The following is a 23,257-nucleotide window of genomic DNA, read 5'->3' as shown; positions in this document are numbered from 1 at the left end:
CGGTTTTTATTTTTAAATTACAATTTTTTGGCATATACTCGTATATGATAGTAGCTCATTTGAACGGTTATGAAATTCTCTATTTAGTAATATAAATATTAACATAATATACAGGGTGTCCAATTTTTTTTAATTAAATTAATTGACACAAAAATGAGAATGTATATGTAATTTATTTAATTCAAAATACATTTTGCTACTGTCAGTAAACAGAAAGAATGTTCATTTGACAAATAAACATAGCTTTTCACTTAAATTCAATGTTCAAGATGCCACTCACCTGCCTCTTGGTAGTTTGAACATTTAATTTAAGCGAAAAGCTGTGTTTATTTGTCAAATAAACATTTTTTATGTTTTCTGACAGCAGTAAAATGTATTGTGAATTAAATAAATTACATACATTCTTCTTTTTGTGTTAATTAATTTAATTCGAATTTTTTTTGGACACACTGTATACATAATTATGTTAATATTGATATTACTGAATAGAGAATTTAATAACCTTTCAAATGAGCTAGCACATGACCCCTATTCCCATTTAAAAAAATAATCGATTACGTCATCACGCCCAGATGGATGACGTCATTAGTATGATATATGTAGGTATTATATATGCCAAAAAATCGTAATTTAAAAATAAAAATCGACCTGTTTTGAGATCTTTTTCCAAAATCGCTCATTCACGAAATAATGAATTTATTCCATTTGGCTTTGCCACACTGTATAATACTATTGGTAATATTGTAATGTAGTACCTACCACCTAAAAGGCCTGCATAAATAAATAAAAAATATAAATAAAAAGTATCAAGTATTTTATTGTCTTATATTACTAGATTCGCATAAAATAAATCTTTCACTAAACTTAATACAGATGAGTTGTAACTCTTTTTTTTTTATTTAAGTAACTAAAAAACCTGTGTCACCTGAAACATATTTTTGTACACTTACAGTCAATTGTAAATAGGTACATAGTATCTCCATTATCATTTTATATCGGAGATACTATTTAAAAAAAAATTACATTGTTAATAAAAATCATTTACAAGAGGAAAGGAGGAAAGTGTAGGTATATATTTAAAAATAACATTATAACTCTATTCTTACCAAATTATACATATACGACTCTACTTCAACAATAAATAAAATTAAACCTAGAACTAATTTAAACGATTAAAATTTAAAAAAAAAATTGTTTTACACATTTTTCAAAATTGGGTTTTCTACCCAAGAGTTTAGGCATAAGAGGCACTTAGCCGATTCATTAGTCAATCTATTGCGTTGTTTTCGAATAATTAAGCCAGCTTTCGAAAACAATCGCTCAGATGGTACGGACGTAGCAGGAATACTTAGTAAGTCTCTGGCCATTTCAGCAAGAACAGGAAATCTTCCTTTATTTACCTGCCACCACTTTAAAATATCTTCGTTGCCAGTACTTTGCGGGAGTGCTATGTAGTCATAGAATTCAGTACTTAAGTCTTTTGGTTTTGTTATGACCTTTGATTGATAATAGCTTTCGAAATTGATTTCAAGCTCATCTTGTACTTCCATGACCACCGACGATTCAGATGTACTTTGCGTTATATTTTCTACAGCTTGCTGATTTCCTTCATACTTTTTTAACAGTTTAAACACTGAATACGATGCGTTCTTTAAGTCCCTTCCCCAAAGTGAGTTATCAAATGCTTCAAGTTTATGTCTTGGGTCTAAAATAAGTACTGCACAGTAAATCCAATTTGCTTGTCTGTAATGTTTTAAAATTTTATCTCTGGCCTTTTGAAATGCAGTTAAAAGTTGTTCATCTACACAGGAACGATTCGGTTTATCGTCAAGCAACTTTTATTGTAATTCGATTTTGTCTAACAGTATATTTAAACTGACTATCACTGATGGAAGCGTTGCGTATTTGTCTCCTCCAAGGTTTTCGCTTACTATTTTAAACATCTTTAAAAATTTACAGACGGAAGCTAACATCTGCCATTCGTTTTGGTGTAGTCGAAAATTGTTTAATTTATTGACACTGTCGCTTGCACATAGACAGTCGATCCCCTTTTTTAACTTTAATGCGACATCCAACATATCATGAGTGGAGTTCCATCTTGTTGGAACATCCAGAATAGGTGAAATCTGTGTAGATGCCCCAGCAGTTTGGCACGCACTTTTAAAACGGATCCGTAATTTTTCAGATTTTTTTATTTTCTTAAATATATAACGAATTTTATCCAAACAGTTAGTTGGTGTTTGAATATCTTCATCTAGAACATCGTTGTGTTCGAACTCAACCTCTTCATCTACGTTACTGCTTTCTTCATCTTCAGCCTCCCCTCCTACGTCTTCTTCTATTTTCAGAGATTTTAAGCAATCTTGAACAGCCAAGTTCAGAGTATGTGCTACACATTTAAAATGTTGATTAACGTCATCAAAAGAAGGAATAAGCTTTTTTAACTCCTGCATGAACGTTGTATTTGCTGCAGTGTTGTCAACAGTTATGCCTTGAATTTTCGATGTGATTTCGATGTGACAGCTCTGCAAAGATTCATAAAACAACTTGGCAATATCTCTCCCAGTATGAAGCCCATGTGAAGGTGAGAAATCGATAACTACAGACTGGAGTTGCCAATGGTCATCAATAAAGTGGGCGGTGATCCCATAATAAGATTTTCCATTAAATGCCGTCCAGCCATCAATGGTAAAAGATATTCTTGATGTGTTTTGTTGTAGTATATGCATAACTTTTTTTTGATCCTGTTCAAAACGGGACACAACCATTCTCTTTAAAGCTTTTCGTCCAGGCAGGTTTATTCCAGGTTTGATTTGATCGAAGAAGTTCCTTGTTGCTTCGTCGTCAAAAAACGAAAAAGGTAGGTATTTAGTGGCCACCCAATCAACGATAAAGTTTTCATCTTTAGGTTCATTCACGGATTTCTGCAATAAACATAAACGAGTGTAAATTACTTGATATTTGAATGTAAATTTGAATTATTTTTAAAATAAAGCTATTATTTTATTGTATTTATTTTGCTATTTATTATTTCCCAGCCAACATGAATTCACACTAAATTACCAGAGCCCGCTAATAGTTAAAATAGGATTGGAGGTCGTTGGGTAGGTACAATGAACTGCACACTAAAGGGATTACCGAATTGGGCGCTGAATTTTTTGAACTTTTTTTTTGGTTTTTCCATAAATAAACAAATTAAATTGACCTAGTCTTTTAGAAAATTATGAAATATAAAATATTTTAATTATAACTTTTATTTGTTCTTTAAGTCAATATCATTTACATTGTTAAAAAACTAAATCATTGAGAAAAGTAGTAATAGATAATGAGAAATTATCTAATTGTTTAGAATTATTATAGCAGCCCAGCGGGTAAACAAAATTATTTTTACCAACTTTACGGCAATTGAACCAACAAGAATATTAGCAAGAATAAGGAGACAATGGTTGTTAAGTGTTAAATGTTCTTTACGTGTTTTATATTTTAATTTTTGGTTCCTTTCAGACTTTTGTAAGCTTTGGTTTCAAACAACACAAAAATAGAAGTAATTAAAAACTAAATTATGGACGAAAACGGCAAGAATTACTTGTCGCAGACGGAAAAGTTTTATAAAAGTAAAATGAAAGTGATAAAACATGGTAAAAAACATAAAAGGGAGTTTGGGTGTGGTACCAATTATTAAAGATAAAATGAGATAAGTTTAAGGTGGTTATGGCGCGTACAATGCGCAAAGGTACCATTTCATCCAAAAAGCGAAAATGTGTGTCGCACCTGGAGCTAGTAAGAGAGGAAGAAGAAGCCGTTATGGTAAAGTTAGGAATGACATGGCGGTAAAGAATATTTATTCTGATGTGGCTCAAGACAAAAAAGGCAAATGTGTATAATGATGATGATGTAATAGAAGAGAATATATTAGGCTATTGATTATGTTCAAAATAAGATGGCTAAAAGGAACTACAACGTTCACGGGGTTTTATTGTTTCTTGTTTCATATGGTCAATGGACTTCTAAATATGAAAAAACCGCGGAGTGCTTCCATTTACAGGGGTGCGTTTTTGAGAAAGGGGTGAATTAACCCCTATGAACTAAGGTGCATAGTATGAGTTCTATGCCCTTTTAGTACATACATTTCTACAGCAAAATTGTTCGAAATTAAATTTACTATTGAATTATCACCTTTTAAAGTTTAAAAGTGTTTTTTACAAAAATATATTAAAAAAATGCAAATTCATCCTTCCTCTTTAAAATGACGTTTGGCAGAGGTCATCGCTTATAACTCGACAACAACTAATTTTAGACAAATATCACAAGAGACCTTTTTTGCTCAGAATTATCCAAAGAATCTAAAAAGACCTTAATACTATTAATTTCTTTACAGGGCTTCTCATAAAGCCCTTATTTTACCATAATTTGTTAATAACAATTAAACGGACCATATTTGGGCTTCCAGACCACTTCCATTGGATTCAGCGACCCAAAAAACTTATAATACCACCATTAAATCACGGGGAGCTCGAACTTTCCCACGGGACCCCCTCTGTTGTGACTAGACAATGGATCTCGGATTTGCATTTTAGGTTATGTAGGTATATCAATTTTCATTATAATTAATGCAATTGTTAGTACTGAAAACTAACAGCTTAAAATTTTATAATTTTACTCATTTTGACAACATTGTTTAACGTTAAGCAATTATTTAATGCCAAATATTTATCAGATTATTACATCGACCAAAATTTTATTAAGAAAATTCCCAAAAAAACTGGTTATGAACAAAAAATTTTATTACACTTTTTTTTCCAACAATAATAAATAAAAACGGAAACATCATGCAAAAAAATAATAAAATATTATTTTTGAATATTTGCATTGTTTTGGCACATCGAAAACTTTGGCGTTAATACTTTGAATATTGACATTACAATAGTAAAATGTGTTCTTACCTTAATTGTTAAGAAATTATGAAGTGGTCCAGCTTTGCTAGTTCCAGGTTGAGACAGCTTTGGAAAAATAGTACCATATTCCTTTGGATGTTTACTTAATAAGTGCCTTTTTAAAGTAGTTGTAACGGAAAGTTTTACTTTAAACTCACTTTTAATTTTTCGTTTGTTACATAATTTGCATGTCGCTAATTTGTTTATTTTGTCAATAATTTTAAACTCAAAAAAGCATGTAAACTTGCTCCGAAATGTCGAAGTTTCGTCAAGAGTATAATCGCCGCTGACGCTTTCAGTCGACTTAGTTGACACTTCACTATTTTCACTTGGACTTGGAGAAGGAAGATTTGTGTCCATAAAACTATCATCACTATCGTAATTAAACATTTTAAAAACGCGAAAAATTTGGAATTAGGTTCCTAAACAGAAATGGACGAACAGCAACTTCAACTTCTTTCTCAAGACTGAAAAGATTGTAATAACTATTAGATTTTTTCCTACTACCCGTAAAATACAAACGTGCTAGTTTTCTTAAAATCGGAATTATTTTCTTAATACCTACAGATTTAGCAAAGTTTATACTGAGAAATAAGTTACAATAAAACATTCAACTGTACAGATTAACAGTAAATTTCTATTGTTAAATTCATATCATTATGTCCAAAACCATTCAAGTATGGAGGTACGAGGTAGTAGTACCTTTCCTTTAATAAAATTATTATAGAGATTCAAATTTTTGGGTAGATTATATTACCCCATGAACATATTTTTTTGTTATGGTAAAATGTAAATATTCGCATTCCTAGAAGTTAGTCTTTTTGATAAACAAATTCTTAAGAAGGTTACAAGAGGCAGTTTAAGTTTATGGAGGATTATAAAATTGGGATTCTACCTACATTAAAATTTTTACCTCTTCCGAGTAACTATAGTAAAAATGAGAAGTACATAACTGCATTTTATAAATCCTATTCAAATATTTAGTAACGATATTAGGGATAATCGAAATGCAAGAATATTATTTAAAAAGGAATTTATACAGAGTGTCCGTAAAATATGTAATAAATTAGATACTTCCTTAATCCTTTTTAAAAATATCTGGAATTCGTGGAGTTTTAATTTTAATGTTCTACCTTCTACCATAAAATTTGATTATACAGGGTGATATACATTAAGCTGATATGTATGAGGTAAATGTACACTCTGTACCTACGTTGTGACATTTTTAGATCGATAAAAATGAGCTGATGTTAAAAAGGTATGATACTTGGGGTCTAACGGACAGAATTTCAAAGATATGCGCTATGAAAATAAATTTTATTGATTTCAAATTATTAATTTAAGAATTTGAAAGTAATCCAGTAATTGATACATGACTTTGTCTTAAATTTTCACACTCCCACGTCTTCCAATCCACCTGTTCGGAAAAATTTCGTCTACGTAACTTGGAACATCTACAGCATAATGCGGAGGCGCAATATCCTGTTGAAACCATAAACTTTCATCAAAACCTCCAGGATTAATTCTACTGGGAAATAAATAAATTAAAGTAGGTGCGATATACCCCGTTAAAGACTGATGTTATGCGACTCGTTTCAATTACCTTTGAAAATTAGGGTCCGATAATTGTTAGCCCACATATTTACCTTTTGCAGGTATTGTGTATGAAGCTGTTATATTTACAAAAAATCCGATGGCGTCATCACCTTTATGTGTATCACTCTGTGTAATTAAATTTGGTTGTAAAATGTAGATCATTAAAATTAAAAATCGACGTGTTTTAGATTTTTTTCAAAAGACTTTTAGTTTAGGAAATATCCCATTTATTTAATACATTACGGACACACTGTATATTGCAAATACATATTTGTCGTCTAAATTACTTATTCTCAAACAAAAGTATCAGTGGTATCAAAAATAAATAGAAAAAATATTAGAGTATTAGCTAAAATATTGACAAGCTCGTTAAGGAAAGCTCGGCTCGTTTCCAATTTAGCTCGGCTCGGCTCGAAAAAAATTTGGCTCGGCTCGAAGCTCGGCTCGCAAGAAACAAACAGGCTTGAGCTCGAAGCTCGGCTCGTCAAACGAGCCGAGCCTCGAGCCGAGCCGAGCTAAGCTCGAGCTTGTGTCCATCCCTACATGTAATTCGGCTTGTTGGATGCAATAAGGTGCTTTTCGTCGCTTTGGTGAAAATAAGAATCATTCTTTTCTTAAACATCATCGGGTTTACTTTTATCGCCAAACATTTCCAAATCTTCCTCCCAATTTGCCGTGGGTCCTGGAACTGGTAAATCTTCTCCATGGAGATCCGGCTTTATTGCTGAGATAATATCTGGATATTCAATTTTATGCTTGCTTTTCCTTGAAAACACAGACACTTTTGTCATGCAGAAGTAACAGTCGTTAAAACGGTTTAGAACTATATAAGTTTAAATGGGTAGGTTTAGTGATTAAGGATTACCTTTGGTTTATTATTTATTTAAATGTTAATGTTGAAGCGTTTTACATGTCTGCTCATATGGGAACAAGGAAAGAACTAACTATAAAAATACTGGGGGGTCAGAATGGGGCTAATGAAGAAGAAGCAGACACATAAAGCCTCGTTGCGGGACGGCAGCTCATTTGTTGTGCGGGAGCTAGGTCGTAGATTCGTTAGGGAAGGGGAGGGGTGTTAAGATGACTAAACTACCATAACAAATACAAAGGGTACTTACTCTGACTAGAGGATCTTTCTACTATTTAAAAAAAAGGACGCCGTTCGAAACAAATCCTCTGGTTCATATATGGGTACTTACTAAGACTTTTTTCTCACTTACGGGGTACCAAATGGGGGGACATTCATCATTGATTCCTCTTTGGGGTTAGACTGGGCAACATCTTTTCTTTTACTGGCTTCTATGCCATATTCTTTCTTCTGTACTAAAACTTATACAGTTGCATTAGACATTTGGTTAATAATTTTCTCCAAAGGGTTATATAAGAGAAATAAAATAGGTACACTTTCACAAACATTTATTTAAAACCTCAAACTTATTGACTTTACTACAGGACAAAATGTCCACAAAGCTTTTACATTAATTCCGTACAAAAAATCTTCAATTTTACATTATTTTTCTTGAATACAACAAAATTTAACTTTGTTTAGCAGTGTATTTCAACGATTTCAAAACAAACACAAGATTTGACGTAGCTGTCAAATGTCAAAGTCACTGTCATTTTATTTTTATTACATGATATGCAAATTTATATTCAAACAAAACAATTTTAAACAACTATCATAGCAAAACAGGACTTTTAAATAATATATTACGGGATCTTTAGATATCAAACTAACAACAAACGTTATTACAAGAAACTTTTCCATTTTGAAAGCGACGATTATACTTTTAAACTCTTTACCAATAAACTTTAGTATATTATCCTCTTGAAATTTAACAAAATTAGCAAATGTATCATACCTTTATTTACTGTCACACGGGGTACACAAACAAAAACAAAACGGGGTCATCGACCTGGGGCAGGGGAGGACATGGCTTCACTTCACTCTTCAGACAATCAACTGGGGGTGGGGTGTGGGGTAGACATTCCATAACACAAATCACAAAGGGGGCTTCTGGGAAACTGGAAACAAAACATCACGGGACAGGAACGACATTTCTTCGACATTTCTTCGATGAAATCAGGGCTTGACCATCATACATAACACAGGAAAAAATGGGCAACAATGCCGGTTTGTAGAACTGCGTGTTTGACTCTCAAGAGGCTTCGATTTTCCATTAAATCCATCACTATGTGGAAAAAATCCTCTCAGAGCACTCACCACACATTCAGATCTTCACAGCGACCATTCTACATTTTACCGGCGGGGAACAAAGGGACTACGCCCTAATTCAAGCGAGTACCAGCCGAGGAGATGCTATCACCTCGGAACATAAAGCTGGACTAATTTGCGCTTCGCTCTGAAGCTACTACAGGGGAAAAATACGACGGAAGTACCGAGCGATTTTGAGCTTAGTTGACAAGAACTCAACTTTCAGTTCAACATTTCTTCTAGAAAGTTCTTCTACGCATCAGAACTGTACTTTTGTCAGCACTTCTTACAAATTGTAACACATTTGAAATGTTGTGCAATACTTCATGGCTGTATACAGGGACGGCTTGGGATCTTATAATGATATTGAACTTCACAAAATAAATTAAAAAAATAGACATTCTTTTTGGGAATTGGGATATTAAATTAATGTTGGAGTTTTTTCAAACGCTACAATGTGTTATTCGTACACATTAGATACCCCAGTGTTGTCAAATTATGCACAATTTTGAGAAAAAATGTTAATTTGATAACACTTACGTGTTAGGAACTTTTTATCATCATAATCATATTCAAAGAGCAAAAATTAACAAAAAACAGCATATTGCATTCCAGTCGCAAATTGGTTGTAAACTAGTGTTATGGATTTCTTTTGCTTTTAGTACCACACCCTGTAAAATAATATCTTCTTCGCAATCGACAGTCAACAGTTAAGTCATATCTCCAATAAATTTTTGATAGCCCTCAATAAAACCTACCCATTGAAAAATACCAGTGCGATAATTCACAATGTGGTAATAATTTATCTTATCCTTATCAGGACGTAGATAAGATGGATAAGTACATGGACTGATACCGCGGATTTGATCGTTAAATAGGTACATACAAAATACGGTACAATTTGTTAAACTCGATCATCTGTATTTCTAAAACTGAAATCGATATCGGATCAAAACGCCTATTAGTTGCATTGTAACGTGTTCCTGGTCTAATTGATTCCTGATGAAGGCTTGTCATATTATTTGCTGCGGATTATAGGTATGTTCTAGAAATTTTAAACTATTTTTTTTATTTTGTTCAATTTTACAGATTAATTTTAGGTGCTGATAACAACACCGTGAATTATACGTTATACGAAGTTATAGCTCTTATCCTGAAATCATTTTTGTGTGGGATATTTATTAATTTTCAGTTTTTTTTACATTAATGTTTTGCACTATTTTTCTCCATTCTTTCCTCCATTTTGTCTCTATTTTTATGTTTCTATTAATTTAATATAAATAAAATAAAAATACAACGTGGCACTAAAAACTTGACAACTATCATACACACTGTGTATGAACTTAATATTAACAATTAAGGCCATCGGTACATAATTCGCAAATATTTTACGGGTATCCCTACTTTTTCTGTCTTTATACGGCAAATTACGTGTAGTAAAATTCACACTGGTATGGATATGTAAACATTACTAGAATGTCATTCTACTTGAAAATGTCATCATTAACTTAAAGAGAAGGCTTTTGAATGTTCTTGGATAACTGTTATTTTTATAATTGCAAATTATTAACTCAGTTAATAAATGTGATAATTTTTTCACTAACTATGTAATCAGTGATTGTAATAATTTATATGTACAACAAAAACTAATAGGTACTCAATCGATAAAAAAGGGAAAAGTGTTTAGGTGGTTTTTTAATAATATATTGTTACTATGGAACGCTTACAATTTTGAACATCTCTAACAACAAAATACTTGGATCACAGAATATTATATTATCCTGATGTATTCTCTGCTTCTATCTTCCACAAATAATACACAATAAATAACTTTTTATTAAGTTCACGTCTTAAATCAATTATTTATCAACTACACTATATATCAATATTATTACCTGAGGACGGCAGTTCTCGCCAGTGGCGCACACCTACACCCCCTACACGCGACACTATATATACACGAAATTTTCGATTGTCTAAACCTGACTGAATTGAAAATTGGGCCAACTCCCACCTTAAAGTTCAGGAAAAGACTCACCCATTCATATGTCAACTATCCATTTTGGTCCAAGGGTGTGGATTTTACGGCCCTTCCTATTTAGGGTCTATTTTTCGTTCTCGTCCCCAAAACTGCCAAAAACTTCGAAAATTTAACTCCGACCTTTGCGGCTTCTCATAGAAGCGATCATTACCTTTCCAACGCGTGTCTAATTTTGAAAATCGGTTATACCGTTCAAAAGTTACAGAGCTTAGAAATATGAGTTAATTTTTATTTAAAAAAGGGAAAATGTTTGTGGATATGTATGTATGTATGTATGTATGTATGTGTGTATGTATGTATGAATGTATGTGTGTGGAAAAGTTAAACAGATCTGAATTTTTTTTCTCTGTTTGAAGAGGGGGTGAGGGCCGATTCAGAACCGGTGTAGTTTGTGAGTTTTGACTACCCATAAGCCAGCTATAGGACTTGCTAGGTACAAAACGGCATATTTTTTGGCGGTATATATCTTCGATTCAAGAAGAGACAGGAGAACAGTAAATACACCAAATCAATAGCGTTGAGTTAAGCTTTAAAATGGTGTCTAAGCTGTCAGGATCAGACATACACACGGCTCAGTATAGCCGAAATACTGAAAAACTAAACTTTGAAAATTTTGGTTTTTCGACAATTAGTCAAAATTTCAACCTTTGAATTCCGCCAATAACTGAGCGTTTGAAGAATGACTCTAGCTAGAGGAATCTAACGGTGTATACCTTATATCCGGAAAAATTTGAATTTTTAAGTTATAGACTTCATAAGTATGATCAAATCTATTTCTTATGGGAAAAACGGATTTTCAAGCTCAATAATTCCTGTAATAGCTTCAGTTATCATACTTGACCTTAGATGCATAAGATACTACTTGTCAATACGTTTCAAACTCATGTTTAGAGAACAAAATAGGTTAAGCCGTTTAGAAGTTATTAAGCTACAAAAGTATAATCCAATTAACGATTATTCCCTAAATGGTTTATGTAGTTGTAGTGGCGCTGTACGACGCTAAATTGATCTGGCAACGGGCAATCCGAGTTCATTTACCGGCCATCCCAATATTTTTTTCAATCTATTTCGAATAGAAAAAAAATCTAGTGTACATTCGATGGACACTAGATCATTTGGGAGATGATGCGACAAAGGCGACCATTTATAAAGCTTAACGTGTAATCGAGAAACACTGCATTCAACTTTATACATTTAATGTATCAATAACTTTGAAAAACTCCTGATACAAGAATAAAAAACCGCTAAACGCCGTAAAAATCAGTGGCGCATACAATATTCCAGCTACAAAAGATCGGATATGACTATTACGTGGCGCGAAAATGTATTTTCATTTTGATGCAAACCAAAATTCTAGTTTTATTTTAAAAGATTTTTTCATAATATTTGCTAAATTTGAAGTAAACGCGCCACAAAAGAGTTTCAAAATTCAAACTGTATCAAAGTTACTCTTTTGTGGCGCGTTTTACTTCAAATTGGGCAAATATTATGAAAAATTTTTTAAAATAAAACTAGAATTTTGTTTTGCATCAAAATGAAAATACATTTTCGCGCCATGTAATATATATATATATCAGATCTTTTGTAGCTGGAATATTGTTTGCGCCACTGATTTTTACGGCGTTTAGCGGTTTTTTATTCTTCTTTAATCAACAACTCAAAATATTCCCGATGCCATATGTCAAATATTTAAAATTGTAACTGATTGTCACTGTTTGACTGACAGTATGTTGACAATCTTCTATTCGACTGAGTGCGTTGTATGCATAGAGGTATATATTAACATAGAGGGAGCCTACCTTCCGCGCTTCCTGACGACAAGATCTCATGGACTGGTTTGCTGCATCTCTTTTTAACACATTGTATCGAAAATCTATGATGACATTCAGTGTGAATATAGGCACGGAAGAGGAGGACAACTGTAGCAGCTTTACTATGCGTAAGAGTGAAACAGCACTAATCCAAATAAAAAAGATGGTGTCGTCACTTCGCTCTGAATGACACTCTCTCTATGCTAATATTTAACTCTATGGTTGTATGACAAAGATAGATTTGGAAATATTACCACGGACATTGTGTTCATTTTTTTCGAATCCTGAAAAAACCAATAAAATTTTTTGAAAAATTTAAACGCAGAATGAAAGACTATATTATTACCGAGGGCCGAAAGTCCCTTAGAACAAATAAAAAGTTTATTTTGAATGAGATATTTTAAATTAAATATTACACTAAATTTTCTCTTAGTTTTTCACCCCTGTAACTTATTAAAATAAACATTATAGAAGTTCTCAGGGACTTTCGGCCCTCGCCAATAACGTAATCTTTCATTATCTTCTTAATATCATCCTCTTAATAAAAAACAGTTTATCGAACGTATTATTTAAAATATAAAAATATTTCTAAATATTACAGTTTAAATATTAGTACTAAATCTACTTTTTTCAATACTCTCAATTTATTTATCGTATGGCATAGATACAATAAGAAGACATAATTAAAAAAAAGTACCTATATAAAACATTACATGAAGTATCACAAACGAACATCTAATGCAGTGATACTCAACCAGCGGCCCGCGGGCCGCATGCGGCCCTCAAGCGTTTTTATGCGGCCCGAATGCTAACTAAAGGGCCCTGTGATCAAATTATTTGTCAAATTTCACGTGTTTTTTTCTAATTATTTGATAGTGTGCCGATGTGTTTGAGGGTTGTTTGGGAGTGAGGAAGACAATTTAATGACTTTAATTTTAAATATTATATCGACATTTTTAAGAACTCTGATTAAAAAGCAAGGTATTATTAACTTTTAATAATAAATTATGAAAGTTAATTAACAATTACTCATTTTAAAAATAATAAATACTTATTTACTACATTGCAACGACCATTTAGTAATCACAAGGAAAATTCAGGTCCAGATTAACAAAAAAAAAATTAAAATAATTGTGACCTTGAAATAACACCCTGTATATTAAAATTTTCAAAATACGTCTGCACATTTAAAAAGTGCATAAAAACTAAATTTAATTACTCGCTTCAGTTGTTTGCGTAGACAATTTAATGACATTAATTTTGAAATAATTATATCGAAATTTTTGTTTTGAAAGTACGAGATCCTAAAAATTTCTAAATAATTTCAAAATTAAAGTCATTGAACTGTCTACGCAAAAAATGGAAGCTCCATTAAAGCTCTTTTCAAATGTGCAAACGGGTTTTGAAAATTTCAATATACAGGATGTTTCAAGGTCACAATGGATTTATAATTTTGTTTATTCCGGACCTGGATTTTTCTTGTGATTAGTAGTTGGGTGGTTTGGGTTCTAAATGTGACATATCTGTACCAAATATCAAAAAATATACAAGGTGGTTCTAAAGTTATAGGTCCAGAAAGAAATGGGCAAAATCGATAAAACACCCTGTAACTTGGTTATAAAGTCGGTGGAGCAATACATTTAGTATGTCTAGAATCGCCTCATTTACCTCTATTCACCATTCAAGTATTTCCGTTTCCCAATGAAACACCCTGTACACAACTTCATCTTGATTGCGGCCCGCAAGCTGTGGAAATAGCTACTATGTGGCCCAGGAAAGAAAAAGGTTGAGTATCGCTGATCTAATGTATTAATATAATGTAAAACATTTTCGGTCCCATTCAGGAACTCATCGAAAACTCCAGGGTACCGCCTTCGTGGGCATTCCTCAATAATGTGGCGGACGGTCTGCCGTTGCGCACCACAGTCACACTCAGGAGTAAGGGCCTTTCCCCATCTATGAAAGATGTCAGCACATCTACCGGTACCTGTTCTTATTCTGTCGAGTAGTCTGTTTTCAAAGTGAACGGAGAGTTTTTTGTTGGCTTGGGCATTATTCAGATGGAAACAGCACACTTCAGTTTTCGTTGCATTGGGCCGTAGCCTCCATTTGCGAAAATATTCACCCATAACAGCAAGGTCATCCGTCAGTATTTTTTCTGTAACATTCATGTTATTATGTCTTGCTGCAATGGCCCAATCGCCAGCGTAGCCATATTTCTGCGAAGTTGTCCTAGGTAGGTCCGCGATGTATAAATTAAAGAGTAAGGGTGCCAAAACAGATCCCTGTGGCAGTCCATTGCTGAGCTTCATTTGGACACTTCTGAAGTCGTCCATTGTGACGTGAAAAGGTCTGTCGGTGAGCATGCTATCAATGAGTATGCTCAATTAAATTTGTATAATGAGAATATTCAGAAATTGAACACAATGGAAATACATAAAAACATTATATAAAGGGATGAGTGCGCTAAGAACCGGCAAAATAACGCAAATTATGTAAAGCATATACATATACAGGGTGAGTCATGAGGAACTGTACATACTCCTACTTCGTATAGAGGCTCTTATGGGGAATAACAAATGACCATTAAAAAGTGTCTGCCCCGCTTGTTTAATAATATACAGGGCGAGTTTCGCATTTTGACAGAAATTTATATTCGTCATAATTTTTGAACGGTCAGATCGATGTGTCTCTTATTTTGGTCAATCGTTACACTATTACCACCTAATCAACTGATTTATTCAAACTAGAAAAAAATCAGGTCCGGATTTAAAAAATTAGTTCGTTTGGGTCTTAGAAAAAATTTCACACTGTTTACGCTTTTTGAAAACTCTAATACGAATTTTACAAATTAGACAAATAGGCAATTAAAATGGCATATTTATTTTTTCCCCACACGATTACTTAATTTTTTATAAAAAAATAAAATTTGCCTATGAATTAAAAGTTTGGTAAAGTAAACCGTAGATTTAAAAAATTAACTTTTATTACAAAAATTAATTTTTTTTTAACAAATATTTGATTTATGTTGCCACCCAATCAACTGATTTATTCAAACTAGAAAAAAATCAGGTCCGGCTTTAAAAAATTAGTTCGTTTGGGTCTTAGAAAAAATTTTACCCTGTATACGCTTTTTGAAAACTCTAATATGAATTTTAGAAATAAGATAAATGGGCAATTAAAATGGCATATTGATTTTTTTCCCCACATGATTAATTAATTTTTTATAAAAAAATCAAAATTGACTATGAATAATAATTAAAAGTTTGGTAAAGTGAACCATAGATTAAAAAAAAAATACTTTTATTATAAAAATTAATTTTTTTTTGAACAAATATTTAATTTATGTTACCACCCAATCAACTGATTTATTCAAACTAGAAAAAAATCAGGCCCGGATTTAAAAAATTATTTCGTTTCGCTCTTAGAAAAAATTTCACCCTGTATACGCTTTTTGAAAACTCTAATATGAATTTTACAAATTAGACAAATAGGCAATTAAAATGGCATTTTTATTTTTTCCCCACACGATTACTTAATTTTTTATTAAAAAATCAAATATGTCAAAATCGGAATTTTAACCTAAAAATGAAAAAAAAAAAAAAAAGATGAAATCACGGTTTAACTCGCTACAACGTTCCATTTAAAAAAATTTTTTCTGTAATTTTTACAGAACATATCTTTTACCATTGTGAAGACTATGACAATTGTTGTAGACTTTCAGCCTTCTTCTCGTAAAAGTTATGAATTTTTAAAAATAAAAGGTGCAGCTTCGTGAATTGCAAAGTTAAATCGCAAGAATTAAGTGAAAAAATTTATATCTATTTGATCACGTCTATGTTAAACTATAGAGTCCAAAGAGAAGTGTTATGGGGAGTTTTATATCTAGACGTGTTATAGAAAAAAAATGGTGAAACTTTTAATTTTAAGAAAAATGTTTAATTTTTTTTATTTTTATGGTAAAATTGCGATTTTGACAAATTTGATTTTTTAATAAAAAATTAAGTAATCGTGTGGGGAAAAAATAAATATGCCATTTTAATTGCCTATTTGTCTAATTTATAAAATTCATATTAGAGTTTTCAAAAAGCGTATACAGGGTGAAATTTTTTCTAAGACCCAAACGAACTAATTTTTTAAAGCCGGACCTGATTTTTTTCTAGTTTGAATAAATCAGTTGATTGGGTGGTAACATAAATCAAATATTTGTTAAAAAAAAATTAATTTTTGTAATAAAAGTTATTTTTTTTTAAATCTATGGTTCACTTTACCAAATTTTTAATTCATATTCAAATTTGATTTTTTTATAAAAAATTAAGTAATCATGTGGGGAAAAAATAAATAGGTCATTTTAATTGCCTATTTGTCTAATTTGTAAAATTATTATTAGAGTTTTCAAAAAGCGTATACAGGGTGAAATTTTTTCTAAGACCCAAACGAACTAATTTTTTAAAGCCGGACCTGATTTTTTCTAGTTTGAATAAATCAGTTGATTAGGTGGTAATAGTGTAACGATTGACCAAAATAAGAGACACATCGATCTGACCGTTCAAAAATTATGACGAATATAAATTTCTGTCAAAATGCGAAACTCGCCCTGTATGTTATTAAACAATGGGAGCAGACACTTTTTAATGGTCATTTGTTATTCCCCGTAGGGGCCTCTATACGAGGTAGGAGTATGTACAGTTCCTCATGACTCACCCTGTATAGAGCGAGATAAAGCTAGTTTTTATACGTGGCTAGTTGACTTCAGTCATAATTCATAATTCCTACAATATGACGTCGAAAAAATTTTTACTTCAATTTCACATGTCATCTTGACAAGAGTGTATGCGATGTCTCAAATCATAGTAGAAATTATTCTTGATCAATAATTCAATTTTGTATTAAAAAATTACTACTAATTAATAGTCCGTTTTTCTAAATTTTAAAGAACCGCTTGGATTGACATAGCTAAAAAGTCAAAGAAAAGAAGTGATATTGTGCCGATGTGTGCTTTTGCCCTGGGGGTTAGTTTCACCCCTTCTCGGAGGCGAATAAATATACGTTCAAAATAAGTCCGGAATTCGATAAACTGACTAATTCTAAGCAACTTTTATTCTATAGAGTCTTTTCACTAAGTCGATATGTTTCGAGTTATTTGCTAGTGAATATGTTCATTTTTTGACAACAAAAAACACGTTTTTAGAAGGTTTTTCGCAAATAACTCATAAAGTAAGTATTTTATCGAAAAAATCAATCTTAGCAAAAAGGTAGAAGCAGAGTTATAGCTAATTAAAAATAGGTTCATATTCGTCAAATCCCAAATATACCTTTAACGTGAAATAATCAAAAAATGAAGTACTTGTTGGGGAAAACTCATTTTTGACCACTTTTTTTAAGTGTTTAAAGTGTAAAAAACATTATTTCTGTTTTTTTAGTTTCTAGCATCAAATTTAAGCAAGTTATGCTCAAAATAAAGTGAATCCCTTTTTTTGGTAAAAAAATCAGGAAAATCACCCCCTCTTAACCCTATCCCTATCTCAAATGAACTTAATCGCTACCACTTCACAAGTTACTTTATTCGTGTATGTATTGTTTATATGATCTGTAAGTTTCATCGGTTCAAAGTCCTTATTTTTGAAAGGGCTGTAGTTGAAAGGGCTTGAACGAATCACTAATCACGAGTGTATACAAATTTAGAAACACTAAGGCCCAGTTTTTCAGTGACATGTTAAAATTTTGGTTAGCTAACCTAGTTTAAATTTTAACCAATATTTTAACCATCCTAGCGTTTTTCAGTGGTTTAAACCAAGTTAAGAAAATCTCGGTTAACTAACTACTTTTTTTCTTCTGTTGGTATCAGTAACTGTAGTTGCGCATGTGCAATTCGAGAAATAATGATCAATTTGACAGAAAAATAAATAAAAAAACAATTTCATAACCAAATTTATAAAAATGATTAATTCAATATCAAGTTCAGAATCTTTATTTAGTTCATAACGTCCACCTCGGTTTCATAACAGAAGATACCACCTACAATTACTGGGACGATTTAGACTTTTTTTTGCCGATTTCATTTGTCAAAGACCACGGTGTTGTCACTATTGGAACAGATTGACCAGGAAATAAAAAGTCAAACTGTTAACTGAAAAGACAAATATATAATTATTATCTGTTTAAAATATTACTAGGAATCATATATGCATTAAATCCTGTTTGTGTAAACATAGGTACCTGTTACAGTTGTAATATATTTAAATATATTTCCTTGTAATCCCTTTCTATATAATAACGATTATAATTTATACTTTCGATAATAATACGTAATAATTTCTTTATAATAATGAGGTATTTTAGAATACTTCCCGCAATAAAAACAAAATAAAAAATAACATAACCCAACTAATCTCTTCTGTCAGACAATACTCAAAATAAACATGATGCATTCACTGCACACTGCATCCATGCGCAAGCGTTAACCACAAAATAACCATCTAATGAGGATCGGTTAAAATCTTTGTTAACTTAAACGGGTTTAAGCTCTAACCTAGTACTGAAAAACGGATAAACCATGAATATTTCGGTGACCGAAAAATAAATAGGTTAACCTAGCACTGAAAAACCGGCCCTAAATCTTAATCAACTTTTGACTTACATCATCATCATTATCATCGTCTTGGTGCTACAGCCCTTAGAGGGCCTACGCCTTCTCAAGCTTTCTACGCCATTCTGTTCTCTCCCTTGCTTGTATTTTCCAGTTTCTGACTCCGATCTTCTCGGCATCTTGTGTTACCCCGTCCATCCAGCTCAGCTTTGGTCTACCCCGTTTTCTCATTCCCACGGGTTGTGCTGTCAGAATTTTTTTTATCATGATTTTGAAAAGCAAAGTCAACTTTTTTTACTCCCTGTAGTGCAATCACTGGAGGACTTTTTTGATTTAAGTTTGAAGTAGATATATCTTGGAAAATATTATCTACTGACTATCCTTCATGATAAGGTTTGTTGTATTTTTATATGAAGGCAGCTTCTCTAATAATATTTATTCATATTTATATCTTGGGTCATACTAATTTTAGTCTCCCTTACCGATATGTTTGGCCTAAACATCTCTCTCGGGTCTTCTTTGGCCTTTCTTTCGAATCCTTGCACTTGCCAATCCCCAGGAACTAGGACCTAGGACCTAGGAACTAGGAATTATGAACAACGAACTTGTAAATCAGAAATTCTTCGTATTGGCTACTTGGTGGTATCTACTCAACGTTAAATATGCCCAAGACTATTCTTTTTATTTTCAAAAACATTTTTTTACTGACATATCAATGGGTAATTCACTGTTTGACGTTATTTATTGCAAAAAAATTACCAAAAAAAACTTTTATCTACTCTATGTCATATTATGTATCAGTTTTTAGTTTGTGAAAACTGTCATTATATATAGCAGTGCGTGAAGGGTTTAAAGTGTGCGTGAAGTAACAATGTATTTTAAATGGGATTTACTTTTTCGCACACTTTGAATGGGTTTTTTGGCACATTTTCAAAATCAAATATCCTTAACTTTCCCGTTGTCATGGTGATGACAATATGAGCAATGACTTACAACAACATTTTTGACAGTTTTGTGGTTTGAAAGTAGTTAGGATTTTTAAATGTCAAAGTTCTAAAAATTGTAGAATAGAAATCAATTCCAGTGACGAAGAGTTACAGTTTTTTTTATTTGTTTATAGAAGAGTAGATAAAATATTGTATGAAACTGTGCGTGAAGTACTTTTTGCGAACTTACGCGATATATAGCACTCGCTCCGTTGTCGTTCGTGCTCTAAATATCGCGTGCGTTTGCAAAAAGCATACTTCACGAACTGTTTCATAAATAACTATTGATATCTGACTTTGTCAAATGTCATTTTGAAACAACTGATCAATGGAGCATGCAAAATGTCTTACATTGTACTTCTTCAATTTGTATACTCTTCTGTCCATTTCCGATAAGTGTTCGTGTTCGAAAGTTCAGAATTTGGAGTTAGTACTGCTGGGGATCTCTTCAGCGATGAATAGGTGTGCTATCTACTCGTGTGTTTTTCTGGTTGGGGATAGCCGAATCGACGGTTCTATAGTTTTTTTTCTAGAGTGACTTCATACTACCTGTTTAGTTGGCATGTTTCGTTCAGAATTGCATTAACTTTTTTGGCATAGATTGATCTGGGCCAACCCGGGCAGGCATAATCTGTTCTAGAATAGCTGGCGCATGGATCTCAAAACGACTTATTTGGTCCTTCACCTGTTCTTGATGATTTTTCTGAGATTATTTCTCACAATGGCATTTATATAGATATCAGTGAGATGGAAGGAGCTTATTTGCGTATAGACTGACTTCGACTTCGTAAGTTGTTTCGCTTAAAGTTAAGCATGATATCTGGGTCTGTCCTAGTCCCTAGTTGGTCTTCGACTTCTGTAAAACTTCCTCTTTTTCCAAGTTTATATATAAAAAAAATAATCACATCTTCTATAACCCTTTCAAACAAACAAAAAAAAACAAACAAACAAAATTGTCAAGACTTGAACTAAAACATGCTTGCAGGGCACTTCCTTAAAAAAATTGCGAACAAAAAGACTGCGAAAACCAATTCAATTCTGATACGTTTTAAAAAAGTATTTGGTTGAAAATATCTTCCTGTCCTAGGCAATATTGTGTAGTCCCTTTCTATTATTATTGTAGCGTGATTAGTGTAATTACTTCTAATTACAATAAAACTAGCGGTTCGTAATTTATATACGACTTTATTTATATAAGTTACAGACGAATTTATCTTATACACTAAACTTATTCACAAAATATGCCCGTATTTATACCCAGTTGTTATTCTGGAACAATCGACTCCCATCTCGAGCTATCGGCTTGTTCCGCCTACGTGACGTACCTTCCAGAATTCTCCGGCGAGGCCTAGCACATCCGATTACGTCATTCTCGAGGTGTTTACTGTTATACGGGGATCGGCCAAGATTTCTCTTCCGCTACACTGCTCCCCTCTTAAGATCTGAGCGTCTCGATCAGCAACTCTAAATGAAGGCCCAGGATGGCGGAATCTACACGACTCTCCAGCTCTGCATACACCCTTCAAGAAGAAATAACAGTCTACTGTCTTTGAAGGGTACGACATCTTCGGGTTCATGCAACACACAGTGATTTGTACACCAGTTCCTCTGAAGACCACTTCAAGCATGCTTCTCACAATCTTCCAATCCAGATTTTCTACTGCATGGCCTATTTTTGGTAAAGCCAAATTTTTGATGTCATAATTACACACGATTTTCTTCAAATTAGTTAGAACACGCCATATGTTCTCGTAGCTTGGCGTGTCCGTATAAGACTTTCTGGTCACCATATACAGCAAAGATCGAGGACCATCTTCCAATCGCAGTACTCTTCCAATTTTAGGCTGCTGATTTCTTAACTCGTCCAGGCGGCCGAACTTTCTATTGAATACGGACGATATTCCTTTAGTCATCTCGAGGTCTTGGGCAACACAGTGGGCCAGAGAGACGTTTTCTGGAACACCAAACAGATCTTGCTGAACTTCTGTGGTCACGCCGAATCTAGCACTCTTTCTCGCTGCGTAATTTGACATAAATTGATTAAAACTTGGCTGTGCGACATCTTTCATCTCCTGTTGGAGGACTCGTGCTTCTTCTGTTTCATTTGAGCAAGCATATGGTGCAAGACGATTTATGTGAATAACTTTTGGTTTACCGTTTGGCAACTTCTTAATTCTATATATTACGTCATTTATTTTCTTCTGAACTTCATATGGACCTTCCCATTGTCTTTGCAGTTTAGGACATAAGCCTCGACGACGTTGCGGATTATAAAGCCAGACAAGATCACCTACTTCGAAGCTTTCATTCTTGCATCGAGAATCATATTGATCTTTCATTCTGTCACTGGCTATCTGGATGTGTTGTCGGGCAAGTTCATGAATGTTGTTCATTCGTAATTTCAGGCGGTCAACGTAGTCTTCGCCTGCAACATGTTCCTCGGAAGGTCCGCAGCCAAACTCTAGGTCGCAGGGCAACCGAACTTCACGACCCAACATCAGGCAGGTTGGTGTTTGACCTGTAGTTTCATTTACGGCCGAGCGGTAGGCCATCAGGAATAAATGAATGTGTTGGTCCCAATCTCGCTGATGTTCAGATACAACTTTGGACAAGTGTTTACCCATCGTTCGGTTCATCCTCTCGACCATCCCATCTGATTGAGGATGCAGGGGTGTTGTTCTGGTCTTATTGGCACCAATCAATTTACAAACGTTTTGGAAAAGAGCTGACTCAAAGTTTCGCCCTTGGTCGGAGTGGATCTCCAAGGGAACACCAAATCGGCTGAAGAATTCTTTAACAAGTACCTCTGCAACGGTAGCAGCTTCTTGACTCGGTAATGCATAGGCCTCGGTCCATTTCGTAAAATAGTCCATGGCTACCAGAATGTATTTATTTCCAGCATCGGTTTCTGGAAATGGACCTGCAATGTCGATTGCTACTCTTTCCATAGGACTTCCAACATTGTACTGTCTCATGGGTGCTCTCTTTTTACCAACTGGACCATTACCGGATGCACACAGTTCACATTTCCTGCACCATCTTCTTACATCATCTTTACAGTTCACCCAATAGAACCGTTCTCGAA

At 33.2% G+C, this 23,257-nt stretch overlaps 1 protein-coding gene across 6 annotated transcripts in view; it reads left to right on the top strand.

Annotated features, from left to right (window-relative positions):
- Positions 1–23,257, top strand: part of LOC126890792 (glycoprotein 3-alpha-L-fucosyltransferase A-like) — a 319,356-nt gene that overhangs the window by 136,951 nt on the left and 159,148 nt on the right. Inside the window, exon 1 of one of the 6 annotated variants that reach the window (XM_050659982.1) lies at positions 9,596–9,783. The exons of the other annotated variants lie outside the window; for them this stretch is intronic. The gene's annotated coding sequence lies outside the window, so the exon portion shown is untranslated. Of the gene's footprint in view, positions 1–9,595; positions 9,784–23,257 lie in introns of those variants that run through there. 6 annotated transcript variants of the gene reach the window in all.

Source organism: Diabrotica virgifera, chromosome 8 (assembly GCF_917563875.1).
Source record: "Diabrotica virgifera virgifera chromosome 8, PGI_DIABVI_V3a".
Taxonomy (NCBI): Eukaryota; Metazoa; Arthropoda; class Insecta; order Coleoptera; family Chrysomelidae; genus Diabrotica; species Diabrotica virgifera.
The sequence above is the reverse complement of the archived record's forward strand: the minus strand, read 5'-3'. Positions and strand labels throughout refer to the sequence as shown.